This window comes from Calypte anna, chromosome 18 (assembly GCF_003957555.1).
Source record: "Calypte anna isolate BGI_N300 chromosome 18, bCalAnn1_v1.p, whole genome shotgun sequence".
NCBI classification, from domain to species: Eukaryota; Metazoa; Chordata; class Aves; order Apodiformes; family Trochilidae; genus Calypte; species Calypte anna.
In genome coordinates, this window is record NC_044263.1 from 5,192,556 (window position 1) to 5,206,622 (window position 14,067).

At 45.8% G+C, this 14,067-nt stretch overlaps 1 long non-coding RNA gene across 3 annotated transcripts in view; it reads right to left on the reverse strand.

Annotated features, from left to right (window-relative positions):
• Positions 1-8,185: 8,185 nt before the first annotated feature.
• The window catches only part of LOC115599304, a 57,207-nt gene continuing 51,325 nt past the window's right edge, over positions 8,186-14,067 (reverse strand). For all 3 annotated transcript variants that reach the window (XR_003988297.1, XR_003988298.1, XR_003988296.1), the window contains 3 exons: positions 11,223-11,318; positions 9,121-9,296; positions 8,186-8,357 (listed from right to left, as the gene is read on the reverse strand). This is a non-coding gene — a long non-coding RNA (uncharacterized LOC115599304). The remainder of the gene's footprint in view (positions 8,358-9,120; positions 9,297-11,222; positions 11,319-14,067) is intronic.

Below are 14,067 nucleotides of genomic sequence, written 5' to 3' on the forward strand. Positions count from 1 at the left end.
GTGCCAGACATATCTGACCTGCTGAGCTGTGATGGTTCAGGGCAGCATGAATGGGAGCTGCTGGAGAGCTGAGGAGGAGCACACAGCCCTGTCTGACATCCCCATCATACAGTCTGCCACACCAGGGAGATGGTTTTGAGATCTTGGTTGACTCTCCACCTGGCAAGGCTGCCCTGTAGGAACCTGAGCCTCATTATGTAGCATCAAGAAGGGGGGGTGGGGGTAAAGTCTTTGTCTTTATTGCCAGACTAGTCTTTAGATAAGCAGCCAAGGGGCTGTTCACACTGCCCACACCCAGCTGTACTGTCTTGTGATAGACACAGGGGGATGCCCAACTAGCACAGAGGTGCCTGTCAACACCAGATGGCTGGGGCTTGTCAGAGGAGTCAGTTTAATTTGTTAGGCTGCTGAAAGAATAACTTGTCCATGAATCAACAGTTGTGCCTCTGGTATGCCAACAAATCACCAAAGTCTCCCTCTGCAGGACTGCTGAACATGGTGATGGCTCAGAAGGATGGGACTGTGCCAAGGGGACTTGTTCCACAAGGTGGCATCAGATCCATCCCCTGAAGGTGTGGGATTGCATCTAGGGATAGCACTTTATACACACCTAATACACATTGAGTCCTTCATGCCTGCTAACACCACTGTTGTGCATTGCTCCAGTGGATTGTGGAGTCCCAAGGGAGACTGACTTGGCCATTTGATTCAGGTGGAAAGCTTTTCTGGGAGACTGTTTTGTGGGTTTTGTTCCCCAAAGACAACTTCATTTGCAGATCCATTTTTCACAAAACAATGAAAAAAAAAATCTAAAAAGTACATGAGACAAAAATAATTTGGAATTAAAGAAATCCATACTGTAACAGGATAGAGGATGTTACAAGGATGGCAATAAGTTGAGGAGGGGGGTTGTGATGGTAGTGAGGAGGGAAAGGGGCCTCTCAAACATCCACAATATTAAATCTAGAGTTAGAAAGCTTCAGGCAGTAAGAGGTCAAAGTCCTCCCAACTGCAAAGGACTTGTGTTTCACCAGCACACGGTTACACATTCTCTGGCATCTCTGTTGTGCTCAAGGATGTGGTTGAAAATGAAGCAGCAGACACATGCCCTCAGCTCAGGGCCGGGAGCCCACCCTCAGGCAGCACTTGCCCTAAGCCCAAATGGGCAGTGCTAATGGGACTGAGACCTGGCCTTGCATCCAGCAGATTCACAGCTCCCTCCTGGCCTCTGCCTCCTGGCCTCTGAGGTCCCACCAAATTGCCCATCAGCCTTCACAAAAGCCATTCCCAGAGGACACAAGGCCAAAGCTTTGGAGGGTGCCCATGCCAGGAAAATCAGCCTGTCACTTGCCTCCCTTCCTCCTCAGTGTCAAAAGTTCAAAATAGCCCCACTCCTGCAAGGCTCCTGTGTGGGGTCACGCCTCTTTGTGTAGATGATACACTTCCACTAATAGCTCCCGAAGACATTCCTGGACGGGTAGGTTGCCTTTTATATCTCAGCACAGTGTGCTGCCATGAAGGAGCTGGACAACTGTGCCGTGTCCTAAGATGGCAGATACTATTCTTACCCCAGAGAGGCTTCCTCCAGCACAGCTCTTTTCCCAGCTGAAGTATTCAAAAGCAGGAGCAGGCCTGAGTGTGCTCTCCCTGATAAGAGTAAATCAAGAGAGGACCCTCTGCAATGATGCTGTGCCAGCCCAGCACCTGGGTGCTCACCATGGTGTGTGCTGTGGCAGGGGGCACACAGCAGCTTCCCAGGTACTTCAAGCAGTCAGCTAGGGTTCAGTGTGGGTTGGATGGGAGCTTCCCTTCTCTTGGAAGCCAACAAATTAAAACAATGCCTGTGGACCTTAAAGCTCATCAGCAAGAGACTCAAGTCTATTAATCCTTTCCCTGATGAGGAAGGCAGATGCAAGTCTTGCTCCAAGCTCACTCCAGGACCAGCAGAATTGCAGAGAGCTGTGTCCCCTCTACCACCCAAGTCGAGCAGGAGCAGCTCATGAGCATGTGCAGATCAAATACAAATCTGGGGACAAATACATAGCATGAAGTGAGCAGCTGAATTCACCTTCATGTGACTCTTGCTGCAGAGAAAGAAGATGATAAATGAGAGAGGGTGGAAATAAGAGTAAACACAGTGCTGAGGTAGGGTTGAAATTGTGCTGGGGAATACAAGGAGGAGTTTGAGAGAAGAGAGATGGATGTGGAAGAAATGACAGCATCAGGTTTGGAGAAGAAAGGTTATGAGAAATCTGAGGGGAAACTACTGAGAAACATTGCAATGACCATAGGATCTTTATTTTGTTGGAACAGACCTTTACGATCATCAAATTAACCCAGCACTGCCAAGTCCACCACTAAATCATGTCTCTCAGTACCACATCTACACGTGTTTGAAATAGCTCCAGAGATGATGACTCGTGATACTCTGCAAATCATAGTCTAGCTCATGGTCCACCTTGAGAGAGCTTTGTAAAGCTTTATTTTAGTTTTGAAGAAGTGATTGTATTTAATAATATGATAATTTACTGTATTTAATAATGTAATAATTTGCTATGTTTTAACTGCAGAGTAAAGCAGTATGGTTGTTTCATTACCAGTGCACATGGCACATGGCCATCATTTGTGCTCACACTCCCTGCTGAGAGCTGGCTGCACCACGGAGACAGCATCCTTGGGCAGTACTTCCCAAACCCAGGAGCATAAGTTGTGTTGGAAGGAGGCAGTGAGAAACCATATCTTTCTAGAAGGCTGAAGACTTCAGGGGCTACTGGCAATGCCTAGCTGGAGTCTGGAAAACAAACCTCACCAGCCCAGCCTGCTCCCCAGGCATAGACAGCCTGGGTTGGGATCCCCCAGCCCCAGGAGCTGTCTCTGGCAGTGGCTGGTAATGGTGCAGCATGGCCCAAGTTTTGAGCAGCTGCTCACCCCACAGGGACCCAGCTTGTATCTCCTTGTGAGCTCAGCCTGTGGCTGCTACCCATGCATATGTGCTTTAAAGAATCTTCCAAGAAAAACCTGGCAATTAAGAAGTGGAGGAGGAGATGGAAGCAGAAGCTAAATCTCCACTGACAGTCACTGCTACAAAGCCTGCTGGATTATCAGGATCAAAATGGGACGCTGCTGTGAAGATGAATTGCTCACTGCTGTATGGAGAATGAGGGTCATCTTGCATTGACATTCTATCTGTGGAATGAGGTTTCTTGTCACCTGATAAGGGTTTATGCAAAGGTCTTGAGAAAAGTATCAGTCCCTAGTGGCCATAAATGAACATCTCAGAGACAAAGTTTAAAATAGATGCAGCTGATGGGCTCATATAGAGCTGCTGTCCCCTGTGGATGGCCAGGGATCTCCTGAGCTCAAATACAGATTTCCAGCAACAGGAGAGCAATTATTTGCAAACATTTCCCTTTAGAAACTATTTGTCAGTAATGTAAAATTCGACAGGCCACATTATCAGCTCTTGCTAGGAGCCCCAGGAAAAGAAGAATCACCTGAGCCTTGTTGTTAAGATCCCTTGACTGTGGTTGAGGCTTTTCCTCCTCCCACTCCCTTGTCAGCAGCACAGCCTTGCTGTCAGTACAACACTGCTGGGAGAAATGTAGTTCAGTGAACATGAATGCTTTGGGAGCAGAGCCCAGAGGTGAAGTCCAGACTTAGCTAAGGTAAGATGTAGGCAGAAGTGAAGGATCAGGGGATCATGCTGTGAGACCTATCAAGGTATCTGCAAGATCTAACCCACCTGGAGGCCCTCTCAGGGAGCAGCAGATACTGTGAGAGACCTGAAGAACTGGCTTGGGAGGAGGGCAACCTACACCTATGGTGCTCAGCAAAGCAGTGATGCACTGAAGTTGTCACTGCATCTTGAGCTACAGAAGAATTAGCACATGCTTTCTCAAGCCACAGCCCTGATTGAGATGTAGAACACCTTGACTGCTGAATGTCTGGTGACAGGTCGCTGTCATTGTCTCCTGCTGGTGCTGCTCTGCTTTACACTCTCCTTCAGAGGGAGAGGGGACTTGTGTCCTTGGAATCTCAAATGGACGTAGAGAGAAATTAAGAAAAAGTGCAGGTGAGCCACCAAGGAAATCTATCTGCTAATATAAAATAATGAGGCTGTTGGCAGATTTCCTGGTTATGGAACAGGAACTTTTATACAACATAAAAAATTAGTTCAGAAAATGCCACTAGAAAATATTGCTGTGTACCCTGCAGGTAACGCTGGTATTCAGAAAATCCCATGATAATCCAGTGGGCTGTCTTAACCTTTTAAAGTCTAATGCTCAAAGTGAACAGGTTTATACAAATTACATCCCAATAAATTTCCATTTACAGCACTGAAATCTGCCCAGAAGTGGAATTTGTGCATCTGTCACAGATGAATGTCAGCCTAGAAAGGTCTCACCTCATTGCTTTCTTTTTTAGGATACAGTTGTTGGTGCTAAAATTATGCACCTAATCCTGATTTTCCTTCCCTCCCCTTCCTTCCCCCGCTTTTGCCACTTGCTCTCTTTTTTTCTTTGTCCTACCCAGAGGCATCTTAACTTGCCCACCCTCCTCCCCTGCTCCGTAACAGGAGCACCTCAGCTGCTTTGGTGGGTGACAGAAAGGGCATCCTGAATGTCACCTCCTCAGGCAGCTCTTCTGCGGATGTTTGCCGGGAACACGAGGAGTCTGAGTAAACAGCACAACTCTGACTCTCAGTGAAAGGTTTCTCACCCCCAAATAAAAGTTTGCAACCTTACCTTTCTCTCCCCTGTTCCGTTGATTATGCTGTGCCACTTGAGTCTCACTCTCTGTAATTTTGCTGAAGGCCACTAAGGAGGATATCATCCACTATCAGTCATAAAACTCCTTCATGAAGATGAAACAGAGAATCATGTTCTCTGTCCATACACTGGCTCTGAGCCATACATAAACCAAATCCTATAGCCTCTGAAAGGAGGGCCAAGATTAGGAGACAGGAAGGCTACCAGAATAGTTGCCTGCAAGCATCAAGTCAGTGCTCACTGGTGGCCACAAAAGGCAAACAGACTATTTGGAATTACCAGGATCAGCTGAGAACAAAACATAAATCATTGTAACAGGCCCACAATCCCCCCTGCTATGTGCAGTTTTGGCCTGTGCAGTTAGGAAAGATACAGGGAAAGATGACAAAATTGATGGGAACACTGGAGAGACATCCAGACTATGATCTTTCACCTTGGGAAAGGAACAACTAGATGGGAAGATGATATTGGAAACAAACTTGAGAAGAAGAAAAGATGCTTGTCATTAAGTCCATCACCTGTGTGACATAGTTTATAGAGACAGCTGGTAACACATTAAACATCAATGTGCATATAATCACTGAACAGATGTATATGCATTCTATGCTATGGAATATTGACAGTGTTTTCTGAGGGTTTGAAGACAGTCAATCACCCAGCACATTGACTAGGTTGAAGCAGGCAGAGTAATCACCAGTACTTATGTACCACATGCAGGTTTGGCTTCATTTCACCTTAGCTCTGATGAGTTCTCAGAGGAGCAGCACAACTGTGCAGGTAGTGCAGGACATTCCTGGTCCCTCCAGGCACCTGAGCACCTTCTAGTCTCTGAATGGGACACTAGGGATACTGATCACCTGAGAAGGAGCAGCTGAAGTGACCTGTCCACAGACATAGGAAACACTGCTCTCTCTGTAGGCACCTGACCCTGCTCTCCAGGCCACTGACCCACAGGAGGATGTTTCCTACTGGAGCAGAAGCTGAGCAGCCCTCAGGTCTCTCCAGCCAGAGCTCACTGGGTGTGCAAAGGGATCCCTTTTAAAGGTGATGTCTGCTGTATCCCATGAACATTACAGGCTCCATGTTGTAGTGAAATGAGGCAATGAGGCAACCAGGTGCCACTAATTACCAGGTAGTGGGCATGAGCTTGTGTTAAGCCAACCTGTGGCTGATTAGGGCAGGCCCCAACTGTGCATGAGCGGGATTAGGTGGCCAATAAAAGGTGAGGCCTGAAGCACAGGCTCAGCTCGTTCCTGAGCAAGCCAGCAGAGAGGTTAGTTGAATCTGGAGCAGTAGCACCAAGCTTGGCTAACCAATCCTGAGGGCAACAGACTCAGAGCACTATTTTTGAACTTCCGCTGGAACATCTGTTGGACCTTGGAGCACTGTGCCCTAAGAGAGGTTCGTCTTGCAACATCATGTGAGGGGACATTGAGACCTGAGAAGGCCAAAGGTTTCTTAGGCTTCATACAGAGATAGCAGGAATGTGCATATTCTTCTGTCCCCCATTATCAAAAGTGACACAAAGAATACATTGCTGAGCTCAGCAGTTTCCCATGTGTGCCTTATTTAGATTTTGCTCCAGTCACATGACGGTTTTCATCAGCTTGAGGTGATTTGTGTTCAAAGGCTTTACCACATGGGTGGGACATTGTGTGGAGGGTGGGTATTTGGAGAGATTGTGATGATGAGAAATGCCTCAGGTGTGAGAGTCTACAATTCCTTTGATCTCACTCCATACAGCCATTCCCAGAATTACAGAATGTTTTGGGCTGGAAGGGACCTTTAAAGGTCATCTAGTCCAATTCTTCTGCCATTTTCAGGGACGTTATATAATCTTATTTCCTTCAATGTTACGTTATTGTCAGAACATAGAGTGGTGATGTTAGCTGCTGTTCCCTATATTATACACACCTTTTCTGAGAAATTGTACTTAGTGACTCAGAATTGAAAAGGTTTATACCAGATCCCTTAATTCATGTAACGGGCTAGGGAAATGCTTATCAGCATGTAATTATTGCTGTGAATGTGTCCAGCCTGTGATAACAAAAGTACCTTCCTGTAGTCTGCCTGCCCTGCTGCTTCTCACCTGGTAGAACTTCTTTCTGATGTGATATGATGCACTTTGCTCCACAGTTCTCTGACTGCGTATAGGCCACGTTGTTCTTCAAGCACTGAAAGCTACTGAAGCCTACTGCTGCTGAGAATGTTTCCAGGTACACTTGAGAGGCAGTGTTCTGTAAGAACATGCTTTGTCAAGCTGCATGGAATTAATTGTCTCCAACAGTGCAGTGAGATCAAAGATTCATGCCCAGTGTTCCACTCATGAAAAGCTGTTTTCAAGGCTCCAGGAAAATATCTGTTTCTAAACAGAGGATGTGAAGCTGCAGAAACCTTTTCTGGTAAGCTCTGAGCAACTGTTCACTTTCAATGGATCAAGAGAATCTCTACATTAAAGCCAAAGAAGTCATAGAATTATTGAATCATAGACCTTTAGCAGTTGGAAGGAACCTCTAGAGACTACCCAGTCCACCCCCCCCACCCTGCCACAGCAGGATCGCCCAGGGCAGCCCACGCAGGAACACATCCAGAGGAGTTTGGAAAGCTGTTTGGATTAAGACTCCATGACTTTTGTGTGCCACGTCTGCATTACCCCAGAGTCAAGAATTTTCCTAATGTTTTACTAGAGGCTTTAAAGCAACAATTTGTGGTCACTGATTCTTGTTACATTGCCTGCTACTCATGAAAAGAAGTTGGCACGTTGTTTTTGTAATTGCCCCTCATGTACATTAGCCTTTTTTTCCTGAGACTAAACATTCCCACAAACTCTCTTCATAGCACAAGTTTTCTGGCTCCTTGCCCACCTCTTTTGAATGGGGGTGCCAAAAACTGGACTGTTTCAGATGAGGACTCACCAGTGTCAAGCAAAAGGAATAGTAGATTCTTACAATCAGCTGATCACATTTCTAACAACAAAAGACACTTGGTTCATCCTGTCTGCAGTGAGAGCACTTGTATTCATATCAACTATAGCCCCAAAGTCCTTCTTCCTCTTGCAGGGCAGTCAGTTCTTAGCAGAACAGAGGACCTGAATAGTCCCCATAGTGAGTTTTCCCCATAGTGAAAGACTGGGGATCACCAGACTACAGTAAAATATTCCTTTTCCTACTACAAAACCTCCTTCCTAGGTACATTCTTCTTTTTTCAGTTCATGAGCCTAACAACCCTGAACACTCATGAGAGGGAATTTCCCACCAGCCAGCATGCAGCAGTCTGTAGGCACTTCCCCTCTCCACCCTGACTGGGCCACCTAGCTGAGAAATGCTTGCTTACTCCTTGTCTCTCAGCTAACCAGAGGGATTAGAAGGAGAAAATACACATCAAGGGCTGGCAGAAAGAGAGACAGCTGCCTGATCTCTGTCTCAAGAAAGACTTATTTTCAGCACAACTGAATATCCTCCACACTAATGTGTGCTTTACTGACTGGCATTGTTGTTCAGGACAGTCTGTATCTGAAGATGGTTTCCAATCCATTTCTTCTCTTTTAACTGTCCTGTGGTTTGCTTCTGATTCCAGTTGAATACCACCCTGCAGAGATGGAAATAGGATCAGCAGAAAATGAATGGCTGCCAGGAAACATTTCCTTCTTTTTGCATTGAGGCATTTGAATTTTTTCCAACAGAATCCTTTCTGGACAGGTTTCTCCTTTGGTGCACCTGAATACAGGAAATAGTAGTTATCCCTCATGTAATTTACTGAGGTCTCCAGAGTTAAGCTACAGTGAAATCTGGATCATCTACTACTGATTAGAGACTGCTTCTTTGTAAGAAACTTAGTAAGAAGCTGGAATGTCAGCGTTAGCTAGATGATACCTGGGTAGGATAGGTGAGCATCATAAATTAAAACAAATCCAAAGCAGATTGATTTGGAGCATAAAATCCTTTCCAGGGATGCACATGCCACCTGACCAAACATTTCACATTTCTTTTTGTGAGCTTTATGTCATTTTCTAAAAAACCTAATGCTGGGTTATTCTCCCAACCCTTTTTTTTTTTTTTTTTGCACATTCTCCTGCCTCCTCTTCCATCCTCCACAAGCTTAGTCCAATTGTCAGATGTCTTTTCCCTGTAGACATTCACCAAGAGTTCATATACTACCTGTGTTCACAACACAGACTGTTATAGCTGCCATAATTTCCTTCAAAACAATATTTTAAAAACACCTACTGAAAGTGCTGAATAAGAAGTTCTTGCTTTCCATGTTTGTTTAATTCGTAGAAAAGGGGGGAAAATGAAGATGGGGATGAATTTAGAGTTCTCAAGTGAAAGTAGTCAATGCTTTAACATTTTACCTTCTTGTTCTGACTGTCCAAAAGAGGTATTCGAATGCTGATTCTCCCAGGGGAGCTGCTAGAATAGCTTTGATATTCAGTTTGAATGTCACTGGACTGTTTAATACCAAATTCAGTCAGGACCCTGTACTTTTGCTGGTCCAAGCCACCAAGATTATTTTTGTCTTACAGTGCATCTGAAAGAAAAGTGCGTAGAAACACTTGATGTCATCTACAAATGTTGCTTTCTGGTGGAGGTAGTACTATTTAATGTAAAGTATGTAAGTTTTAGCTGAAGTATGCAGCTTGTTCTTAGCATGAGGGCCATATGTCTGTATACAACATTCTGGAGAGTTTTGTTAGATTTCAGTAATCCTTCAGGCTCTTGAATGATTAATACCAAGCACCTTTCAATCCAGTATATCAAGCAAAGCCCACATACCCATAGTCACAGTATGCTAACTTTGGGGTTTATAGTGGTACTGAGGTATCAGTACATAGCTCTTAGTGTAAACATAGGCCAATACTTCTGATGGGCACAAATATTCAATCTAGGCATCTACAGTAGTAAGAGTTTCTTTCTCTCTGAATTTAAACTGACATAAAAATTCCTACTGTGAATTTGCATAGAAACCTTTGACCATAGTCAGACCTCCTCCAACACATGATGCAGGGTTGGGTGGGACAGTATGTCCTGCAGCCCTTCTCCACCCTGAACAATCAGGTTAATATTGGGTCCAATAGTGTGAAGGAAGTGCAAAGCCTTGCACCTGTGAGGAACAACCCCATGGACCACTGTGTGCTGACCTGCTGGAAAGCAGCTTTTCCAAAAAGGACCTGAGGGTCTGGATGGACACCAAGTAAAACATGAACCAGCAATGTGACCTTGCTGCAAAAAAGGTGAATGATGTCCTGGGCTCCCTTAGGAGGATGATGCCATCAGGTTGAGAGAGATGATTCTTTCCCTTGATTCAGAACTGGTAAGGCCACACCTGGAGTGCTGCATCCAGTTCTGTACTCTCCACTGTAACAGATATAGAGCTACTGAAGACAGTCCAGCAAAGGGCCACTAAGATAACTAAGGGACGGGAGCATCTCTCCTGTGAGGAAAGGCTGAGTGAGCTGGGAGTGTTCAGCTGGGAGGAGAAAAGGCTCAGGGGAATCTCACCAATCTATATAAAGAGCTAGAGGCAGGGTGCAAGGAGAAGGAGTTAGGCTCTTGGGTTGTGCCCAGTTACAAGACAAGAGACAATGGACAAAAACTGACATACAGAGGGTTCATGGAATCATAGGGTGGTCTGGGTTGACTTTAAAGGTCATCCAATTCCATCCCCCCTGCCATGGGCAGGGACACCTCCTACCAGCCCAGGTTGCTCCAAGCCCCATCCAAACTGCCTTTGAACGCTTCCAGGGATGGGGCAGCCACAACCTCCCTGGGTAACCCGGGCCAGGGTCTCACCACCCTCACAGAAATTAATTTCTTCCTAAGATCTCATCTCAATCTTCCCTCTTTCCCTCATCCCATCACTCCAGGCCTTTGTCCAAAGTCCCTCACAAGCTTTTCTGTAGCCCCTCCAAGGTCTCCTCACAGTCTTCTCCTCTCCAGGCTGAACAACCCCAACTTGCTCAGCCTGGCTCCAGAGCAAAGCTGCTCCAAAATCTGACCATCTTCATGTCTTCCTCTGAACTTGTTCCAACAGCTCCATGTCCTTCTGGTGTTGGGGACCACAGAACTGGATACAGCACAGAAGGATTTCACCAGAGTGGGACAGAGGGGGAGAAACCCTCGACCTGCTGGTCACACTTTTCCTGCAACCCAGGATATGCTGGAAAACCATGCAGGTTACTTTTGAACACCAAAACATAATTTTACAGTGTGAAACTGAGCACTAGCACACATTTCCCAGAGCCATTGTGAAATCTCCATCCCTGGAGATATTCAAAAGCCATCTGGATGAAAGTCACTCCTTTACTGCTATGCCTTGCTTCTCAACTCTTTTCTAAGATTTTGACCACTTTAAAAAAAAGATTTGAGGTTTGTCTTATGGGGACCTACTGACATTGAGTTCAATCCCTAAAGCGCTGCTGAGTGACTGTCCACACCTGAAGGCACCTCAACTTACCAGCCACTTCTCTTTCAAACTGGACCTTCTCTTGGCTGAATGCTCAGAGCTCTGTGACCATGTGTCTTCTGCATATTACACACCTGGGTCCACATTCTAGCAAACAGGAAGAACACAGAAGACCTCTACTGAGAAGATTAATTTTGTCATTGGTCATCAGGAAGTTGAAGACTTTTTGTCCCCAAAGTCAAGTGATATGGCATAGTACAGTCCATAAAAACCTGGGCACACCCTGAGGGCACTTCATCCCAGCCTGAGAGCACTAAGACAGATTTGCTGTGTGCTGCTGGGAGCAGGGCCTCTCAGAAAAATCAACAGCAGCTATATAATACTTAACTTGCTGCTGCCAGAGGATGCTGCCTTTACAGTGCAGATGTTACAGATTCCCTGGGAATGGAAGAGCAGACCTCTCTCCTCAATCTGAGTGGAGAAACTCCCTAGCTCCCATGCCCTCGGAGAGGCCTCAGCCATCCCTTGCTCTTCTTGCATAGTCTTCAAAACCCTGAGGTTTTAGCTGCCAAGGCCTTCCTGTCATGCCTTGGCCAGGACTGGTAGCCACTGGCTTCTGGTCACCATGTGGCACCCTGGCACCCCAGGGACTCAACTGCAAGAGCCCCCCAGATCAAATCTTGCAGGCCCCAGGCTAAGGAGCTCAGTTACTCTCTGGGTCCCACTGGAGGCAGGTGTCCCCACCAGCATCCCTTGATGCCCTCTTCCCAGAGAGGCAGACTTCAGATGCACCCTTGTGCTCACCATTCCCCCTCTTGATGGTTCTGGGCTCCTCCTGGTCAGGGTGCAATCTGTTTCCATCAGCCTCCCCATACCCAGAGAACGGAGCACAGTGGTGAGCTCTGGGTTTGGGCTTCAAAAAGGTGGACACTACAGTGCTGCAGCCTTCCTTGGAATGTGCTTTACAAGCACAGGAAGTTGCCTGATCCTGCGTATTACATCAGATCCATGCACCATTTTTCTAGCTTTGTGTGTTATCCATTGGGCTCCTTTAATAACCAAAATATCAAGTACCAAGGGAAGAGTGTGGTTAAATCTGAGAGAATTTAAAGCAGCTCACGTGACAGTACCTTCTTCCTAAAACTAGATCAGTCTCTCTAGGACCAGCAGCAAATCCCTCTTTCCCTCCAACTCTATCATCACTATACCGGCATGTCTGCCACCCCCAGTGCTTTCATAAAAGTATCACTGGTGGTTTTTTTTTTGAACTGGGCAAATGTGTAAATGTGCAAGATATTTGTGATGAAATGGACTGAGGATGTCTTGGGTGCAGAGAATCTGGGACTTCATGATCCCAATGATTGCACATCATTGGTACCAATTAATGTCCATTTATTTGTACAGATAAGGATGACTAGAAGATTCGTATATCACTTACAGGTAGGAAATAAAAAAAAAAACCTAGGGGGTTATCCCTAGACCAGAGTTATACTTCCTAGGATTATAGGAACCTATATAAGGTGCCTGTAACCCTAGGAAGCACCTGAATAAGGTAAGAAGTTGCCAGCAAAAGAAGGGGACATGTCTTGCTCACCGGCACTGACCTGCAGACCAGAAGTCTCACCAGGTTTTAACCTTCCCAAAGATTAAGGTGGTGCAGAGGGTCACAACATTTCTTGGAGAATCTCCCACTCCCACTTATTTGCAATATGAAATGTGTACAGAGGCACACCTGTGTGTACCTCTGTGTGTGTGTGTGCATGTACTCTTCCTGATAACCCTGAAGCTGCCTTGCAACTCTGTCAGAAGCACCAGCTTAAAAGCCCCTGTAGAACCCAGCCTCTGACTGCTGCTGTGCCTGTAACACTGCTGAACTGTTACACATCTGCACTTCTGCCTTCAAGATTTTGCCATCACAACTGCAAAAGCTTTTAATAATGCTAATTTATATTTTGACATCCTGTTTTATCTATTGTACAGCTGGGATATTTGCAATGCAGACATACCAAGCAATCCACCCTGGGTCGTACAGTGAGTCTGTGGGAAAGCCAGCAATAGAACCAATAACTTCTGCATCCAAGTTCTCTAAGTGCCTCAACTAGTCCAGATTCCCTCCTTAACACCCTTGTCAGATTGTTTATAGGAGATGTATTCATATAGTCAGTAAGACATCAAAATTTTCTAATTATATCTAGTCATGTCAAATGACAATTATGTCTTTAGTTTGCCAGACAATGCTTTACCAAAGAAGGTTTGCCAAAAATATTTTGACCGAAGAAAGAGTAGGCATCTGTAGCATCTGCAGACTGGATCATATAAAACATCCCCGGGACAAGTAAGCCCTGCCTCCACGGAAAGCTTCAAGGTAAGTGTATGGGGTCGGCAGGCTTGCAGGAAGAGAATGGTGCCCTTATGTGCCACAACATTCCTGCTGCCTCCAATGCTCATTTCCAGGAGGGCACTCAATTTCTGAGCTCAGGTTTTAAATCTGCTTTCAAGGCACCTGCACATTTGCACTCTGGATTTCTGTGCAGCAGCAAGTAGGAGGCTGTCATTTCTTTTTTACAGTACTGACCAGCTGCCAGCCAGCAAGCCACCCATTGGGTGTCACAAGAGGTAAGACCCTGATTTATTGATTCTTAAAGAGCAGAGACAGATCCTTTTGAGGGGGAGATCTGAAAGGTTCACTGTTTCACTTTATGTTCAAACTTAGTGTGATTACAGTAGAAGGCAGTGGGGTGGCCAATGTTTTCAAGTGGCTGTGTCTGATGTCCCTGACCACTGATAGCAGAGAGAAAATTCCCACGGGGAAATTCTCCACTTCTTCTTAACTGATCTAGCAGGGAACGAGACAGGCTGGCTTCCCATCTTTGCTATGGCATCGGTAGAACCAGTC